This window comes from Macaca thibetana, chromosome 8, assembly GCF_024542745.1.
Source record: "Macaca thibetana thibetana isolate TM-01 chromosome 8, ASM2454274v1, whole genome shotgun sequence".
NCBI lineage: Eukaryota > Metazoa > Chordata > Mammalia > Primates > Cercopithecidae > Macaca > Macaca thibetana.
In genome coordinates this window covers 18,951,437-18,969,288 of record NC_065585.1, presented here as the reverse complement: position 1 = coordinate 18,969,288, position 17,852 = coordinate 18,951,437, and positions in this window count along the sequence as shown.

The window sequence follows — 17,852 nt, the reverse complement described above, 5'->3', positions numbered from 1 at the left end:
AAAATATTACTGTATTAATTTTCTGTTGCTGCTATAACAAATTTTACAAATTTAGTGACTTAAAACAACATATTCATTTTCATAAAGTTCTGATGGTCAGAAGTCTCACGCAGGCCTCACTAGGCTGAAATCAAGGTGTGCACAGGGCTGCATTTCTTTCTGGAGATTCTAGCATAGAATTCACTCCCTATCTTGTCCAACTTCTAAAGACTGCCTACATTCCTTGGCTTGTGGCCACCTTCTATCTTCAAGGTCAACAATGGCTAGTTGTGAAATAATAAAATATTTTTATAGTGGGTCTCTTCCTTCAGTCTCCAGCACAGAGCTCCTATAATCTTTGTAATTTCCTGAGTGATAATGGGTGCTAGGAGAATATTTTGTTCTAGTGCTTGGTCTTTGCCCCAGTTCTTGACACAGAGCTCTTGAAACCTTTGTAATTTCCTGAGTGAACCTCTGACACAAAGTTCCCAAATCCCTTGGAATTTCCTGGGTGATTACAGCATCTTTTGTTCTAATGAGGTGATTCTTGGTGGGCTTCTAGACGACAGCTGGTCCCCAGAAAGACCAAGCCATGATTAGAAGCTTGGAGCTTTCAGCCCCACCCCGCCTTCTCTGGGAAGGGCAGAGGGACTGGAAATGGAGTTAATAATCAATCATTCCTCCATGATAAAGCCCCAGTAAAACTCCCTAAACTATGGGGTTTGAGGAGCTTCTGGATGGATGAACATGTCCACCAGCAGGAGCATGATGCACCCCAACTCGATGCTGACAGCTCCTGTACTCAAGACCCTTCCACACCTCACCCTATATGTCTCTTCATCTGGCTGTTCCTCTATATCCTTTATCATACCTGTTATTAATAATAATACACCCATAAACATTAAATAAGTGTTTCTCTGTGTTCCATGAGTTGTTCTAGCAAATTAGTCAAATCTAAAAAGGAGGTTCTGGGAGCCCTAGTTTATAGCCAGTTACTCAGAAGTAACTCAGAAGTAGGTGACCAGCTACTACGTGCAACTGGCTTTTGAAGTCCTGGGCAGTCTTGTGGGACTGAGCCCTCATCCTGTGGGTTCTGACACTGTCTGCAGGCGGATAGTGCCACAAGTGAATTGAATTAGAGAATTGAATCAGAATTAGACACCAGCTGGTGTCCTGTGGTGAATCTGCTGGAGAATTGTTTGGTAGGTGTGGAAAACCCCCCAAGTATCTGGTGTTAGAAGTGTTGGATTGAGTGAGAGCAGAAAGTAGAAAAAAACACTTTGTGTTTGTTTTTTTTTTTAATCTCTCTATACCAGTCCAGTCTTTCTCACATCACCTCACTCTGAAATTGACTTTTCTTCTGTTGCTCACTTTGTTTCCATTTTCAGAGCCCTTATGATTACATTGTGTTCACCTGGATAATCCTTGATGCTCTCCCTGTTCAAGGTCAAATGATTAGCATCCTTAATTATATCTGCAACCTTGATTCTCCTTTGCCATGTAACACAACATATTTACATGTTGTGGACATCTTTGGTGGGCCATTCTTCTGCCTACCAGTTTCTTTCTCAATCAGGTCTATCATGACTGCCCTATTTGAAATCCCAACCTCCACTCACTTCCTTGATTTTCCTTATGTGTTTAAGACATGATTTCTGTAATAAAGCTGTGAAGTAGCAGGGAACATGATTTTTTTTGGAAACTATAGACAAAAAAGACAAATTGACCTGGGTTTAAATCCTTGTCCTGCTATTGTTAATGTGATAATTTTTGGAACGGTCTTAATACATTCGAGCCTCAGTTTTTGAGTTTGGGAAACAGTGTTCGTACAGCAACTGCACAGGACTGTTGTATCTAAAAAGATTGTACACTGGATATACCTGGCCAATCTGCTTCATGTCCTCAAAGAAGGCAAATTATTAAGAAAAACAATAGAACAGAAGAGTCAAAATCCAAAATTTAAAGAAAAATTTAAAATTTCAATGGAGAAAAAAAGAAAGCATATGTATCTGGCACAGAAGCACACATGAGGTGCACTCAATATCTACTTCCCTCCCAGCTGCTTCTCTCCTTCCACTGGGTTCCCAATCTGACTCTACCCATTCAGAAACAAATCCCCTTCCTCCTCCCTCTTGCCCGTGACAACCACTATGCTTTCTGTTTCTATGAGTTTGACTACATTCGTTACTTTGTCTCAGTAAAATCGTGCAATAGTTGTGCTTTGGTGACTGGCTTTTCTCACTTAGTATAGTAGCCTCTAGGTTTATCCATGTTGCAGCATGTATCAGAATTTCCTTCCTTTTAAGGGCTGAATATTATTCCACTGTATGTATATACCACCCTTTGTCTATGCTTTCATTCATCACTGGATGCTTGGGCTACTTCCACTATTTGGCTATTGTGAATAATGCTGCTGTGAACATGGGTATACACATCTCTCTTTGAGATTCTACTTTCAATTCTTTTGGATATATACAGAAGTGGAATTGCTGGATTAGATGGTAATTCTATTTTTAATTGTTTGAGGAACTGCCACACTATTTTTGTAGCTATACCATTTTACTTTCCCACCAACAGGACAAAAAGGCTCTGATTTCTCCACATACTCAACAATACGCTATTTTCTTTTTAAAATTTTTATAGTAGACATCCTGATGGGTGTGAGGTGATATTTGGTTTTGATTTTAATTTCCCTAATGATTAGTGATGTTGAACATTTAATACGCTCATTGGTCGTTTGTCTATTTTTTGGAGAAATATCTATTAAAGTTATTTGCCCATTTTTAAATCAAATTATTCTGTTGTTGGCAGTAGTTGTGGTGGTGAGTTGTAGGAGTTCTTTACGTACTCTATTAACCCCTTATCAGATATATAATTTACAAATATTTTTCTCAGTTTGTAAGTTGTCTTTTCATTCTGTTGATTGCACTCTTTGATGCACAGAAGTTTTAAATTTCAATGTCGTCCAATTTACATATTCTTACTTTTGTTGCCTGTGCTTTTTTGGTGTCATATCACTAACAGGAGTTATAAGTCTTTAATCCTAACACACACACATATACCCACACACAGAAACACAATTTACAAGAGCAAAACGAATTTGCAATGCTTTAAGAAAAGAAATTATTAAAGGAACCATTACCAAATAGAATAGCAGACAAAATGACAATAACAGCCACAAGAACAACCTGTTGTATATCTTTCTTCCGTGATCAGAAATTTTTCATCTTCAGGTCTTATGATGTCTTCTTATGTCTTCTGTAAGAGTAGCTGTGTTATAACCCTGGTGAGAACAGGGGAGCTGCAGTCAGTAAATCAGAGTTCTAATCAGAATTGTATTACAGCTCTGCGATCTGTGATCTTGGGCAGGCCATTTTCCCTTTTGCGACCTCAGGCACACTACCTGAGATCTCCTCCAGCTTTCACATTCTGTGCTCAATTATTTTTTTCACATTCAGGACAAAAGACCACATTCTTGGTTCATCACTTGTGCCAGTTTTGTTCTTGAGTTTACTGGCAAGCAATTATCCCTTTGCACCAGTCACCCTCTAGAATATAGTCTCCCTGTTGAGCTGAGAACTATTAGTACTTTCTAGGCAACTACTTCTTTTATTGTGGTCTTTCTATGTCAGGTACCAATTGATGTGTATCAATATACAGAGATGCAAAGTCGATTCATCACTCCCACTAGGCTACCTTCATGCCCACATTCCTAGTCTCTATTCCTAGTCATTCCTGACTCTCAGATCTCTTCCTCTTTTGAAGAGTCCTACATTAGTGCCATGGATCACTTGCTTCAACTTGGGTTTGCTCCCTGTACTTTCTTTGTCTTAGGCCAAAGTGACCTTTCTTAGACTCCAGTTTTACTCCTGTCCATTTGAGACTGCCAAGGTGATGCACATTCATTCTCAGAAATGATCCTTTCCTGTACTTCTTTGTGAGCTTGGTGGAAACTTTACAGAGAAAATGAATGTCTGAAATAATTAAGAGCCAACCAAATTTAAGAGTTCTCCTTTAAATCTAATATTCTAAATCACAGGTGAACTGGAGTTTCATAACAACAGTGATCTCAGCTCAGACCCAAAATGGAAACCATTTTCCATGAATAACTTGACTCAATACTATCTGAGCTAGTTTAGATTATGATTAAAAGTTTTTCCTGAAAATGATGAAACAACTTTTATTTTATTTCCCACTCTGCTCTTGAGTAAAACTAGCATGACATAACTTATGCCACACAAATGGGCAGTCACAGGTGTGTAATAAACAGAAATAACAGATAATCCTCAAAGCATTTTTTATTTGTCTCTAATGTGTTTTCACACCTTAAGTGTGAAACTGGGGGCATCTGATGTGAGGAATTAGTGAGAGCCAAATTCTGAATTCACAGAATGCACACACACATACCCTGGAGGACTACTAATTACCCATTGCCTACAACTTCCCCAACATATACACACACGTGCACACACGCATGCACACATATGCATATATATACAGTAGACCCCCATAATTCAGTTTTTCTTTTCATGGTTTCAGTTACCTGTGGTCAACTGGGATCTGAAAATAGGCGAATACAGTACAATAACATATTTTGAGAGAGAGAGACAGCAGAGCGAGTGAGCACATTCATATAGCTTTTATTATAGTATATTGTTATAATTGTATTTTATTATTACTTAATGTTACTGTGCCTTCTGTATAAATTAAACTTCCTATGTAAGTATAGGAAAAAATACAGTATATATAGGGTTCAGTACCACCCACAGCTTCAGGCATCCACTGAAGGTCTTGGACCACATACCCTGTAGATAAGAGGGGACTAATGCGTATGCATTTCTTTATTCCTCCTATTCCAGGTTGGGCTTAGAAAAACTCTTTTACATCATGATACTAAGTACCAGCCTAAATCAAGGCACTTTTATTTGAGCAAGTTTGTTGTAACATACTTTTTTTGGTGCAATAGAATGAATATAGATGCTCCAACCTCTAAGGAGTCAATGATATCCTTTAGACATGCTCTTCTCAAAATGTCACTATCAAAGTTCTCAATGTGAAAGCCAGATTCCAATTCAGGAGCAGTGCTATGCTGAGTCTAACCTGTCCCCGGCACAGTTGCCTCTATTCCTTGTTGGAGTTCCTAGTCTGACTCTAGCTTATCAGAAAGGGCAGATGCTGAAAGGGGAGACAGCGGTGTCTGCGAACTTGAAGAAGACAGTTTGAGAATCCAAGAGTGAGGCAGAATTAACCGTAGATTCCAAAAACTTTTGTTGCATGCCAAAAAGTATGCTAGAAGCTTGGAACTCCAAAGAAATTCAGGACTCTTTGCTAACCCGGAAAGACACAAATATGGCCAAGAAGGATCAATCCTAAGAGCGACAGAAGCTGATGCTTTGGAGCTGATGTCACAATCAGAAACAGAGAAAGGAGGAATGGAACTGGACAACTGCCTTGGATGCCAATCTACCCCACTAAAACTACATTGAAAATGTAGTAAGTTGGGAGAAAAATACTGCAAGTGTTTGGAAGAATTATTTGATGAGACAGTAGTGTAATCTGTCAGAGAAGACATCCATGGGACATGTATGCTTAAGGAATAAGAGGTGGTAAAATCTCTGAGAGTAAACCTGTGTCGACTACAGAATACTCCTTGCAGAAACTCTTTATGCTGTAGGTCCTAAGTGCAGAAATGGAAACTAAGTACATTGCCAACCTAACTCATGGACCCTAGTGGTGGAATCAGCAGTCTGAGTTCCAAGAATCACTGCGTGTCCTGTTGTTCTGCTTGGGGACAAACTATGGAGGGCCTTATACGCTATGCTGAAAGCATTTAGACTTTATTCAGTAGGCAACAGGGAGCTACTGCCATTTTTGAGCAATCGACTGATATATTATCACCTTTTGGTAATCTCTTTTGAACTAATAAATTTGGTTTGTGTTATCCCATGAGGAGAGATATATTGTGGTGAACCTTCTCAAATCTGTTTTAGAAAGAGAGAGAAAATAAATGTATAAGAAATAAAATAAACAAAAGAAGCTAAACAAATAAATGAATAGAGTGTGCTTTCAGTTAAAAAAAAAAAAAGAGAGGAACAAAAAGTATACGTTATATAAATCATAGCCAACCAGAGATTCAAGTGAATTTTTTTTACCAGAGCTCTTGATAAATGGTCAATAAATGTTAAGTGGGATATTGTTTTGTAATTTCTCTTAGTTTGCTTTTGGAAGTAATTTCACCATCCAATTTACAATTGTAGCATGTGGGAATATACACATAGCCATTTTTTTTTTTCTCAGCAGGAGAATAGATTGCAAAGATCTAGTTTCAGACAGCTAAATGATTGACAGTAAGACCTACTAAACAATTCTGAAAATATAATTCAGATCTCTGAAGCTTTCTGCTTTTTAAAGTTAACTGTGGTGAAAAGGAACATTAGATTTGATTGAAAAATAACGCACACATTATAAAAAGTCACAGTCCAATTGAGTCTGCTAGGTATCAAAATTTACATTTATTTTCATGCAATGCTAACAAAGCAGCATTTCATTAACACTATGTTACAAAATATCCTTTCTTTGTTTTATCTTTCTTAGCTTGGTTGAAAACTCCCTCAGCCTGCTGATTTTTGATAACCTGTTGGAAGGTAACGATACACAGATTTTCCTGTGCACCATATTACAGCACAGCCTCCTGACAAGCTAGTCTCTGGCTAAACAAATCATTTGCACCCTGTCTGATTTGTTTCCATGTTAGTAATTCAACTGCAATTTGTTCCTTCCCATAGCTATGTGGTCATCAGATGCAATCCTTCCTGTTTGGGCATCATAAATAATAGGTTTCTGGAGTGCAACACATAAACATTTTACTAACCACAATGTAGGTTTTAGGAAATGGCAGAATAAAAGTAGTAGAGGAAGAATTTCCTATAAATTTCATTTTTACTGTATTTAGAGGCCATTTTATGGCTTAGTGCATTCATTAGTCTCTTTAAGAAAGTGTTTTTCACCAAAGGAAACTTTATAATATAAACATGTGCTTTCTAATTCCTTGACATACCAGGTTTCTATTTTCTTCCTGGATGAGTTGGGATGTAATATATCATCAAGTATTCCCAGGACTGATTTTAATTCACTGACTTTTCTACATAGAATTGTTATCTCCTGGGCAAATGAAGAGCCACTGTAGAATAATGAAATTTATACTGAAGATAAATTCTTCTCACTCCTGCTGGGTGAGTCACCTGAAACTACAAAAAAGAAAAAAATAAGTGGAGTACATGGAGATGGTAAGGTGCGGGGGAGGGGGATGTAATGAACAGTAGTACAGTAAACATAATTCTTTTCTCCAAGTTAAAAGACTTGTGCTTAAAAATATATTCCCTCTGGCTTGAAAACCTATTTCCCATGTCCTGTAGTCTTTGTTCCACGGGTGTCCTGAAAATAATTGGGTATTTAAAGAACCTCAAAAAATTGCCGATCACAGAGCCAGCTGCCTCTTGGTACTTTCCCTCTGAGTCTCTTATTAATTTTTAATCAGCTAGCTGCTGTTTCAGGTCTTTAGGACTCCGGTAAGTAAAGAAAAATGCCACGTGGACTGCAGAGGAGGAGACAGCAAATAAACACAGACGGAAAGGCCTTCTCTTGAACCTGCAGAGACAAAGCCCAGTGTAGCTTCAACAAAATGGAGTGAAGGCAGTTTTGGAGAGAAAACCGCTCCTTCAGCTGGAACAGCTGTGGAAATTATAATCCTATTTTTCTCCAGCTACTTGACTGGTACAGACTATGTGTTCCTTGACCTTTATTTCCAGAGTTGAATGCCACACCCGTGTTTTTGATCTCAAGAGGGCATAATGACTTGCCTCTCTAGGAATTTTCCTAACTTTTCTACTTTTTCTAATAGATGCATAAATTTTACTCCTGTCTTTAATATCTGTCTCCATCTCTCTCTCTCTCTCTCTGTCTCTTTCTCTTTCAGTGTTTCTTGGCTGATTTAGCACACAATTTTATATTTGGGTCAACCATAAGCCCAATCTATGAGAAAGGGTTTATTGTAATTTTTATCATGATAAACAATAATCTCATATAAACTGGCTGGAAGTAATAACTAAATATTTTTCTCACCACTCAATGAGCCCAAAGTATATCTGATACCTTAATCTCAATCTTTTGTTGACTTGTTGGCATAAGGGATAACTGGCATTACAGATTTATGATTTGAAGGAGCAGTAAACATCAGTTGGAGAAATCACTGGGAGAAGTTATTTGATTTAGTCTTCAGTTCACAGGTGTATCATTGACCAAGGGAATGTCTTGTTTCCCAGGGTTGGAGATTTCCACTTTTTGTGGCTGAATAATATTTCATTGTGTGTATATATGTATTATCAAAACTTCAATGGCATTTTTCACAGACATAGAAAAATAATTCTAATATTTATTTGGAACCACAAAAGATCCCAATACACACACACACACACACACACACACACACACACACACACACACACACAGATATACGACACATTTTCATTATCCATTCATATATTGACAGACACTTAGGTTGTTTTCATATCTTGGCTACTGTGAACAATGCTGCAATAAACATATGGGTGCATATATCTCTTTGAGATACTGATTTTATTCCTTTTGCATATATACTCATAAGTGGGATTGCTGGATCATACGGTATGGTTTATTTTTTTTATTTTATTATTTTTTTTGTAGAGACAGGGTCTCACTGTGTTGCCTAGGCTGGTCTTCTTTCTTCTTCTTTCTTCTTTCTTCCTTCTTCCTTCTTCCTTCTTTCTTCCTTTCTCCTTCTCCTTCTCCTCCTTTTCTTCTTTCTCCTTCTCCTCCTCCTTCTCCTCCTCCTCCTCCTTCTACTCCTTCCCCTCCTCCTTCTCCTTTTCTTCTTTTCCTCTTCTTCTGCTTCTTCTTCTTTTCTGCTTATCCTTTTTCTTTTTCTTCTTCTTCTTCCTCTTTCTCTTCCTCTTCTTTGTCTTCTTCTTCTTCTTCTTCCTCTTCTTTGTTTTTTTGTAGACACAGAGCCTCACTTTTCCTCTTCCTCTCCTCCTCCTCCTCCTCCTTTTTCTTTCTCTCCTTCTTTTTGTAGAGACAGGGTCTCACTATGTTGCCTAGGCTGTCTTGAGCTGCTCTTTAACTCCTGAGCTCAAGTGATCCTCCGGTCTCAGCCTCCCAAAGTGCTAAGACTACATGTGTGAGCCACCACACTTGGCCTGTATGTTCTATTTTTGATTTTTGGAGGAATCTGCGTATCTGCATGCTGCTTTGCATAATAGCTGCACCAATTTACATTTCCATTAACAGTTTCAATGGTTCCTTTGTTTCTATATCTTCACTAATGTTTCTAATCTCTTGTCTCTTTTGTAAGAGCCATCTCAATAAGTGTGAGGTGATATTGTGGTTTTGATTAGAATTTCCCTTATGAATAGTAACATTGAGCACCTTTTCATATACCTTTTGGTGATCTGAATATGTTCTTTGGAAAGATGTCTATTCAGGTCCTTTGCCCATTTTTTAATTGGGTCATGTATTTTTGTGTTGTTTTGTTTTGCTATTGAGTTATATGAGTTCCTTAGATATTTTGCATATTAACTTCTTATTAGATGTAAGGTTTGCAAATATTCTCTCCCATTCTGTAGTGTGCCTTTTTATTTTATTTTTTTGTGTTCCCTTGGTTGTACAGAAGCTTTTTAATTTGACATAATTCCACTTGTTTACTTTTATTGTCTGTGCTTTTGATGTCATAGCCAAAAAATTATTCCCAAGACTAATGTCAAGGAGTTTTTCCCATGTTATCTTCTAGCCATTTTATTGTTTCAGGTTTTACATTTAAGTATTTATTCTATTTTAAGTTAATTTTTGTATATGGTGTAAGATATGGGTCCAATTTTAGCCTTTTGCATATGAGAATCCAGTTTTCCCAATGCCATTTTATTGAAGAGATAATCCTTTTTCCATTGTGTATTCTTGGCATCCTTGTCAAAGATTAGTTGACCACATATGTGTGGCTTTATTTTTGGGTTTTCTATTCTGTTCCATTGGTCCATATATATTTTTGTATGACAGTACAATTATGTTTTGACCACGAAAGTTTTGTAATATAGATCGAAATCAGTAAGTGTGATGTCTCCAGCTGTGTTATTTTTTTCTCAAGATCGCTTTAGCTATTTTGGGTCTTTTGTGGTTCCATACAAATTTTAGAATATTTTTCTATTTCTGTGAAAAATGCCATTGCAATTTTGATAGAGATTGCATTGAATTTGTAGACCACTTTGCGTCCAATGGACATTTTAATAATATTGTTATTTCTAATCTAGGGACATGGGATATCTTTCCAGTTTTTGTGTCTTCTTCAAATTTTTTCATCAATGTCTTCTACTTTTCAGTGTAGAGATCTGTCATATACTTGGTAAAATTTAATCATAAGTATTTTATTATTTTGATGCCATTGTAAATGGGGTTGTTTTCATTACTTTTTCAGTTAATTTGTTTTTATCGTGTAAAAACACAACTGAGTTTTTTAGAGTTGCCTCTTTTATATACAGGGGATATTTTCCAAGACCCCCCATGAATGTCTGAAACTATGAATAGTATCTTACCAAATACATACTATGTTTTATTCTATGCATACATACCTATCATACAGTTTAATTTATAAATTAGCCACAGAAAAAGATTAATAATTGTTAATAAAATATAACATTATAATAATATTCTGTAATAAAAGTTATGTGGATGTGGTCTCTCTCAAAGTATTTTATTGTACTGTGGATCTTACTAATCTCAATGTACATTTTTTTTTCTTATTAAGTCAAGAACTTTTACTTTTTTAGTAAAAGAAAGCATTTTACAGATTCTTTTTTCAATATCTGAATTTCCAGCATTACTATTCTTGTGTTTTGAGGCCATGACTAAGTAAAATAAGGGTTACTTGAACACAAGCACTGCACTACCACAACAGTAGAACTGATAACCAAGTTGGCTACTAAGTAACTAATGAGTAGGTAGTATATACAGTGTGGATAAGCTGAACAAAGGGATGATTCATGCCTGGTAGGATGGAGTGGACAGTGTGAGATTTCATCATATTACTCAGAGGGGCACACAACTTCAAAGTTATGAATTGTTTATTTCTAACATTTTTTCATTCATTATTTTTGAACCATGGTTGACCTTGGGTAGTAGTAGGTTGACCTTTGTTTTTGTGAAAGCACAGCAAAACAAACAAACAAAAACAAACACACACACACAAATCAAAAACAAACAAAAAACAAAACAAAAACAAAACAGATAAGTGGGGGTAGGGCTACTTGTATGTTGATTTTGTATTCTAAAAATTTACTGAATTTATTAGTTATAAGAGATTTCTGGTAGAGTCTTCATGGTTTTCTATATATAAAATTATGTCATCTGTAAACAGAGACAATTTATCTTCTTCCCATCCAATTTGATTGTATTTTATTAATTTTTTCTTGTCTGATTGTTCTGGCTAGCCCTTCCAGCAATATGTTGAATAGACGTGTAAAAACCCTAGCTTTATTCCTGATCTTAGAGGAAAGAGCTTTCAGCTTTTTACAATAAGATATGATGTTAGCTGTGCGCTTGTTGTATATGACCTTATGACCTTAATTATGTTGAGGTATATGACTCACAGTTCCACATGGCTGGAGAGACCTCTGGAAACTTATAATCATGGCAGAAGGCACCTCTTCACGGGGCAGCAAAAAAGAGAATGAGTGCCAGCAGGGGAAATGCCAACTGCTTATAAAACCATCAGATCTTGTGAGAACTCACTTACTATCACAAGAACAACATGGGGGTAAGCACCTCCATGATTCAGTTATCAATTACCTCTCACTGGGTCCCTCCTCCAACACGTGGGGATTATGTGAACCACAATTCAAGATGAGATTTGTATGGGGACATCGCCAAACCATATCATATATATTTATTTTTGAGACAGTCTCTCACTCTGTTGCCTAGGCTGGAGTGCAGTGGCACATCATTGTTCACTGCAACCTCGAAATCCTGGGCTCAAGCAATCCTCCTGCCTCAGCCCCCTGAGTACCTGGGACTACAGGCACACACCACCCTGCCTGGATACATTTTTGTTTTAATATTTTTGTAGAAACGGGGTCTCTCCATGTTGTTCAGGGTCTCTCTCTATGTTGCCTAGGCTTATGTGATATTTCTGCCTCAGCCTCCTGAAGTTCTGGGATTATAGGCATGAGCCACTGCACCAGCCCTACATTCTTAATGATATTCTACAGGTTCCCTATGCTTTCTTAACTTGTTTTAATTCCTTTTTTCTTTTGTTACCCAATTGGCTGCCTATAAAGGACCTGTCTTTGAATTTACTAGTTCTTTCTTCTGCATGTTTGAGTCTACTATTGAAACTCTCTGTTGAATTGTTCAATCCTGTCCTTGCATTCTTTAGTATCAGGATTTCTGTTTAGTTCTTTTTTTTTTATGAATTTTATTTCTTCATTAAATTTCTTATTTTATTCATGCCTTGTCATTCTAATGTTGTTTAGCTGTCTGTGTTCTGCATGTCATTGACCTTTAGGATGATTATTTTTAATTATTTGTCAAGCAGTTCACAGATTTCCATCTCTTTGGTGTTGATTGTATAACTTTATTAGTTTTTTGTGTGTGTGTTTTTGGTTCTGTTGTTTGTTTGGTGGTGTCCTGTTTGCCTGATTCTTTGTTATCCATGTAGCTTTGCATTGGTGTCTATGCATTTTAAAGAGTAAATCTCTCCTTTAGTTTACAGATGAACTTTGGCAGGTAAAGACCTTCTCCTGATGAGTCTTCAGGCTGATGGGATTGCTTCCAGGACTGCATTCAAGTGGGATTGGAGCTGGGTTATGTGGTTGCTTCTAGGTCTGCAGTGGAGTCTGTTTTTGGTGGGCCTGTTACTAGGAGTTTAAGTAGACATGAATCCTGTCTGGCCTCTAGGCAGTCTGAACTGCCTTTGGGACCTTCGTTAATGGGGATGGCACTGGGGTAAGTGCCCACTTCAAAATCTGCCAACAGTGAGCTTGTTGTCATGTGCATGGATGGTTGCGGCTCCCTCCGAATCCCTGGGAGAGCTCTTGCTGGGTGACTGATTGGGTGACCCTCTCAGCACAGCTGAGAGGGATTGTAATTGAATCATAGGACTGCTTCAGGGTTGAGAGCTGAGCCCAAGGTCTCAGGCCTGCTTCTGGAGAAGTGGAGGGGCATGTATCCCTCCTGGTCCCTGGATGGGCAGGACTCTTCTTAAACTAAAGCTGAGAGGGGTTTGTCTTTTCATTACCTTGACAGGATCTTTTGAAGAGAAATTATTAACTTTTGGTGAAATTCAAATTTATCAATTTTTTTATTTTATAAATTGTACTTTTTGAAGTCATGTATAAGAAATCTTTGCTTAACCCCAAATCATACAGATTTTCTCTATTTTTTTTTTCCTGAAAATTTTATGGTGTTAGACTTTTGTTCTATGGTCCATATTGACTTATTTTTGTATATTGTTCAAGGCATGGATTGAGGTTTCTATCTTTACATTAGAACACCCAATAGCCAATCAACATCTCTATTCCCACTTAGATTTAAACCTAAGTGGGAATAGAGATATTGGTTGTCTGAAATTCAATAGGGTAATTATAATAAAAGCCATCATTAATTGAGTATTCAGTGTGTGCCAGTCATGATTTTAAATACTTACCTGCATTTTCTCAGTTAATGCTTCCAAGAATGCTATTAAGTGAATGCCATTGTTATAATGTGGATAACAGTGAAACAAATAGGTACACAGAGGTATTAAATAACATGCCTTATCAACACTTTGTGCGTTTCAGCACAAGGTATAAGACTATATTTTTTCCACTGCATAGTCTTTTTTTTTTTCCCCCAAAAAATCAAATGACTAAATATGTGTGAGTCCAATTCTGGATGGTCTACTTTTTCCTACTGATTTATTGATTTATTTGTCTATCTTAAGTCAACACCAGAGTCTTTATGACTTCGGCTTTATGACAAGCATTACAATTTGAGAGGCTAAGTCCTAAGACTTTGTTGTTTTCCTCAAAGCTGTTTTGTGTATTCTCTGTCCTCATTTACACATGAATTTTAAGATCAACTGATTGTAATTTCAAAAGTCAAGATTATGTCTTATATTTAAAGGTATGTATACTGGTTTGTTCTAATTTTAGAAATTATACATTTGCGTGACAAAAATGTTATTTTGCTGTGAATGTTTTTTAGCTGTTTTGGATCGCTCCAAAACAGCTTTTTTTGTCTTTCCGTAGGCAAAATTATACAAAAGCCATAATCAACCCCCATATCTGTGTGGTTAACAATAAAGACATTTATTCTTAGGCTACTCATCCATGACAGGTTGACTACAGCTGTAGTCCATATGGTTTTCATTTTCAAACCTAGGTTGAAGGAGCAGTCCCGATCTGGGAGAGTGCAAATCTTTTAACACATGTCGTATTGACTTACATTTTATTGACTAAAGCCAGACAGGTAGAAAATCTTAATGTCAATGAAATATAAAGAAAAATTCTCCAAGAAAGACAGCACAAAGGAAAGGGGTTATAATTATTTTTAACAGAATAAATGTATTACAAACAGTAAATACCTCTTTAAATGATGATTTTTAGAAAAGGGGAACAATTTGCAAATGGACAGGATTAACTTAATGTGAAATGAGTTTTTCATGGAAAATTTTAAGGTATGTAATTATTTGGCTATGTCTCTATTCCTCCCCAATATTACTTCTCTTGATTCTAGTCAAGAAACCTTTGAGCTACTTTGACTTCACAGCTTTGTGCCACATTACATATTTCTGCAGAAAGTTAAAATATTATTTTCTTTATTACTGCCCTCCTTTCCCTTTTCTTTTATCATTTAATATTTGCTCAGAGATATGTGCAGATAATTTATAAACATATCCAATTTGGTAAGTAATCAATTCTTTCTAAATAGATTTAAACCTAAGTGGGAATAGGGATGTTGACTGTCTGAAATCCAATAGGATAATTATAATAAAAGCCATCATTGAGTATTCAGTGTGTGCCAGTCATGATTTTAAGTGACTTACCTGCATTTTCTCATTTAACCCTTCTGAGAATGCTATTAAGTGGATACCATTGTTATAATATGGGTGACAATAAAAAAATAGGTACATAGAGTTATTAAATAACATGTCTAAGAAATCATAAGCATTTGAATCATGATTCAAATCCAGGCCTGTCAGATTTCATAACCTAAGCTTATAATACTATATAATTCAAGAAGATGACTGTCATACAATCTCAAAGGTCTTAATTGAAAATCTCTAGGATATTAAAATGGGCAAAGCTATAATTTTAATATCGAAGGTAAATGGTACATTTTCTGTGAAACCATTTGTATCTAGAGAACAGACAGCATTCTACATACAGCAAAGAAGGCTATAGACATCAGACTAATTTTGAGGAAATTGCAATCAGGATGAGTAAACAACCTAAATTATCAAATGTTTCAAAGCAATATGGAGGTGTTACTTTAAAGTTCAGATAGAAACTGGGATTTTTCTAAATGAGAAATCGTGATTAGGATCCACTGACTGACACAAAGTCGATAACCATGTGTTAGTTGCATCACAATATAATCATAACTATTTTTCTTCACCCAAAAAGAAAAGACCTCTGTGGAGGAAATAAGGAGATGTTCATTAAAGGTTATAAAGTTTCAGTTATGCAGAATGAATTAAGTGCTGGAAATCTAAGGTACAGAATGATGATAGAATTAATAATACTGCATTATATACTCTAAATTCGCTATGAGTAGATATTAAATGTTCTAGCCACACACATAAAAAATAACAAATATGTGAGGTTATAGGTATGTTAATTAGCTTGATAGTGGCAATAATTTTACAATGTATGTGTATATCAAAACATCACACTGTACACCTGAAATATATCCAATTTTTATTTGTTAATTATACCTCAATAAAGCTAGAAGGAAAAAAGAAAAAACTCTAAAATCCTCAAAAAATGCTAGCAAAGTAAATCCAGCAACAGATAAAAAAGATTATACATCATAACTAAGTGAGATTTTTTCCAGGAATGCAAGAGTTGTTGAACTTAAAAAAAACCAACATAATATACCATATTAATGTAATGAAGAAAATAAAACACAGAATCATCTCAATTCATGAAGAAAAATCATTTGACAAAATCCAAACATCTTTTCATGCTAAAACACTGAACAAATTAAAAATAAAATACCACTTACTCAACATGATAAAGAACATTTATGAAAATCCCACAAATAACATGGTAATCAATGGTGGAAGACAGAAAGTTTTCCCCCACAAATCAGAAAAAAGATAAGAATGTCTGCTTTTGTAATTTCTATTAAATGTTGTATGGAGGTTCTAGCCCTCAAAATTAGGCAACCCCCTTCCACCCTCACACAAAAACATCCAAACTGGAAAGAAAGAAGTTAAAATTATATTTATGCTAATTTGAAGTAGTTTTATATAGAAAATGCTAAAGAATCCACAAAAAATAACCTAGTAAAGCTAATAATTAAATTCAGCAAAGTTGCAGGATATAAGATGAACACACAAAAATCAATTGGATTTCTATATACTTGCAGTGAACAATCCAAAAGAAATTAAAGTCCACTTACAATTACATCAAAAAGAAGATACTCAGGAATAGTTGTAACCAAGGGAGTGCAAGACTTACACACTAAAACTACAATACATTGCTGAAAGAAATTAAAGAAGAACTAAATAAACATGAATACATCTTTTGTGCATGTTCAGAAGACTTAATATTGTTAAGATGACACGAATACCTAAGGTGATCTATAGATTAAATTTAAGCCATATCAAAACCATAAAGGTCTGTTTTTTTAAAAAAACTTCTTGGAGAAATGGAAAGCTTATCGTAAAATTCATATGGAATTGTAAGAGACCCCAATAGCCAAAACAGTGTTAAAAAAGAACAATGATCATAGGTTTGCTTTACATTTGAAAATCCATGTAATCCCTCAAATTAACAGAATAAAAAAATCGTCTCATAGATGCAAAGAAACATATTTGACAAAATCCAAAATCAATTCGTATCAAAATCCTTTAGAAAATCACAACTAGAAAGAAACTTTTTCAATGTAATAAAGAATATCTATCAAAAATCAGATGTGAACATCATACCTAAGAGTGAAAACCTGAATGCTTTTCCTGTCAGATTAAGAATAAGGCAAAATATCCACTCTCACTATTTCTATTTCACAGTGTACTAGAGATCCTAACCACAATTCTTCAAGGATCTAGATCCAGAAATACCATTTGGTCCAGCAATTCCATTACTGGGTATATACCCAAAGGATTATAAATCATTCTACTATAAAGAGACATGCACACATATGTTTATTGCAGCACTATTCATAATAGCAAAGACTTGGGACATAATAGCAACCCAAATGCCCATCAGTGATAGACTGGAAAAAGAAAGTCTGGCACATATACACCATGGAATACTATGCAGCCATAAAAAAGGATGCATTCGTGTCCTTTGCAGGGACATGGATGAAGCTGGAAACCATCATTCTCAGCAAACAAATACAGGAACAGAAAACCAAACACCGCATGTTCTCACTCATAAGTGGGAGTTGAACAATGAGAACACTGGACACAGGGAGGGGAACATCACACACCAGGACCTGTCAGGGGTTGGGGGGCTGGGGAGGGATAGCATTAAGAGAAATACTTAATATAGATGATGGGTTGATGAGTGCAGCAAACCACCATGGCATGTGTATACCTATGTAACAAACCTGCACGTTCTGCACATGTATCCCAGAACTTAAGT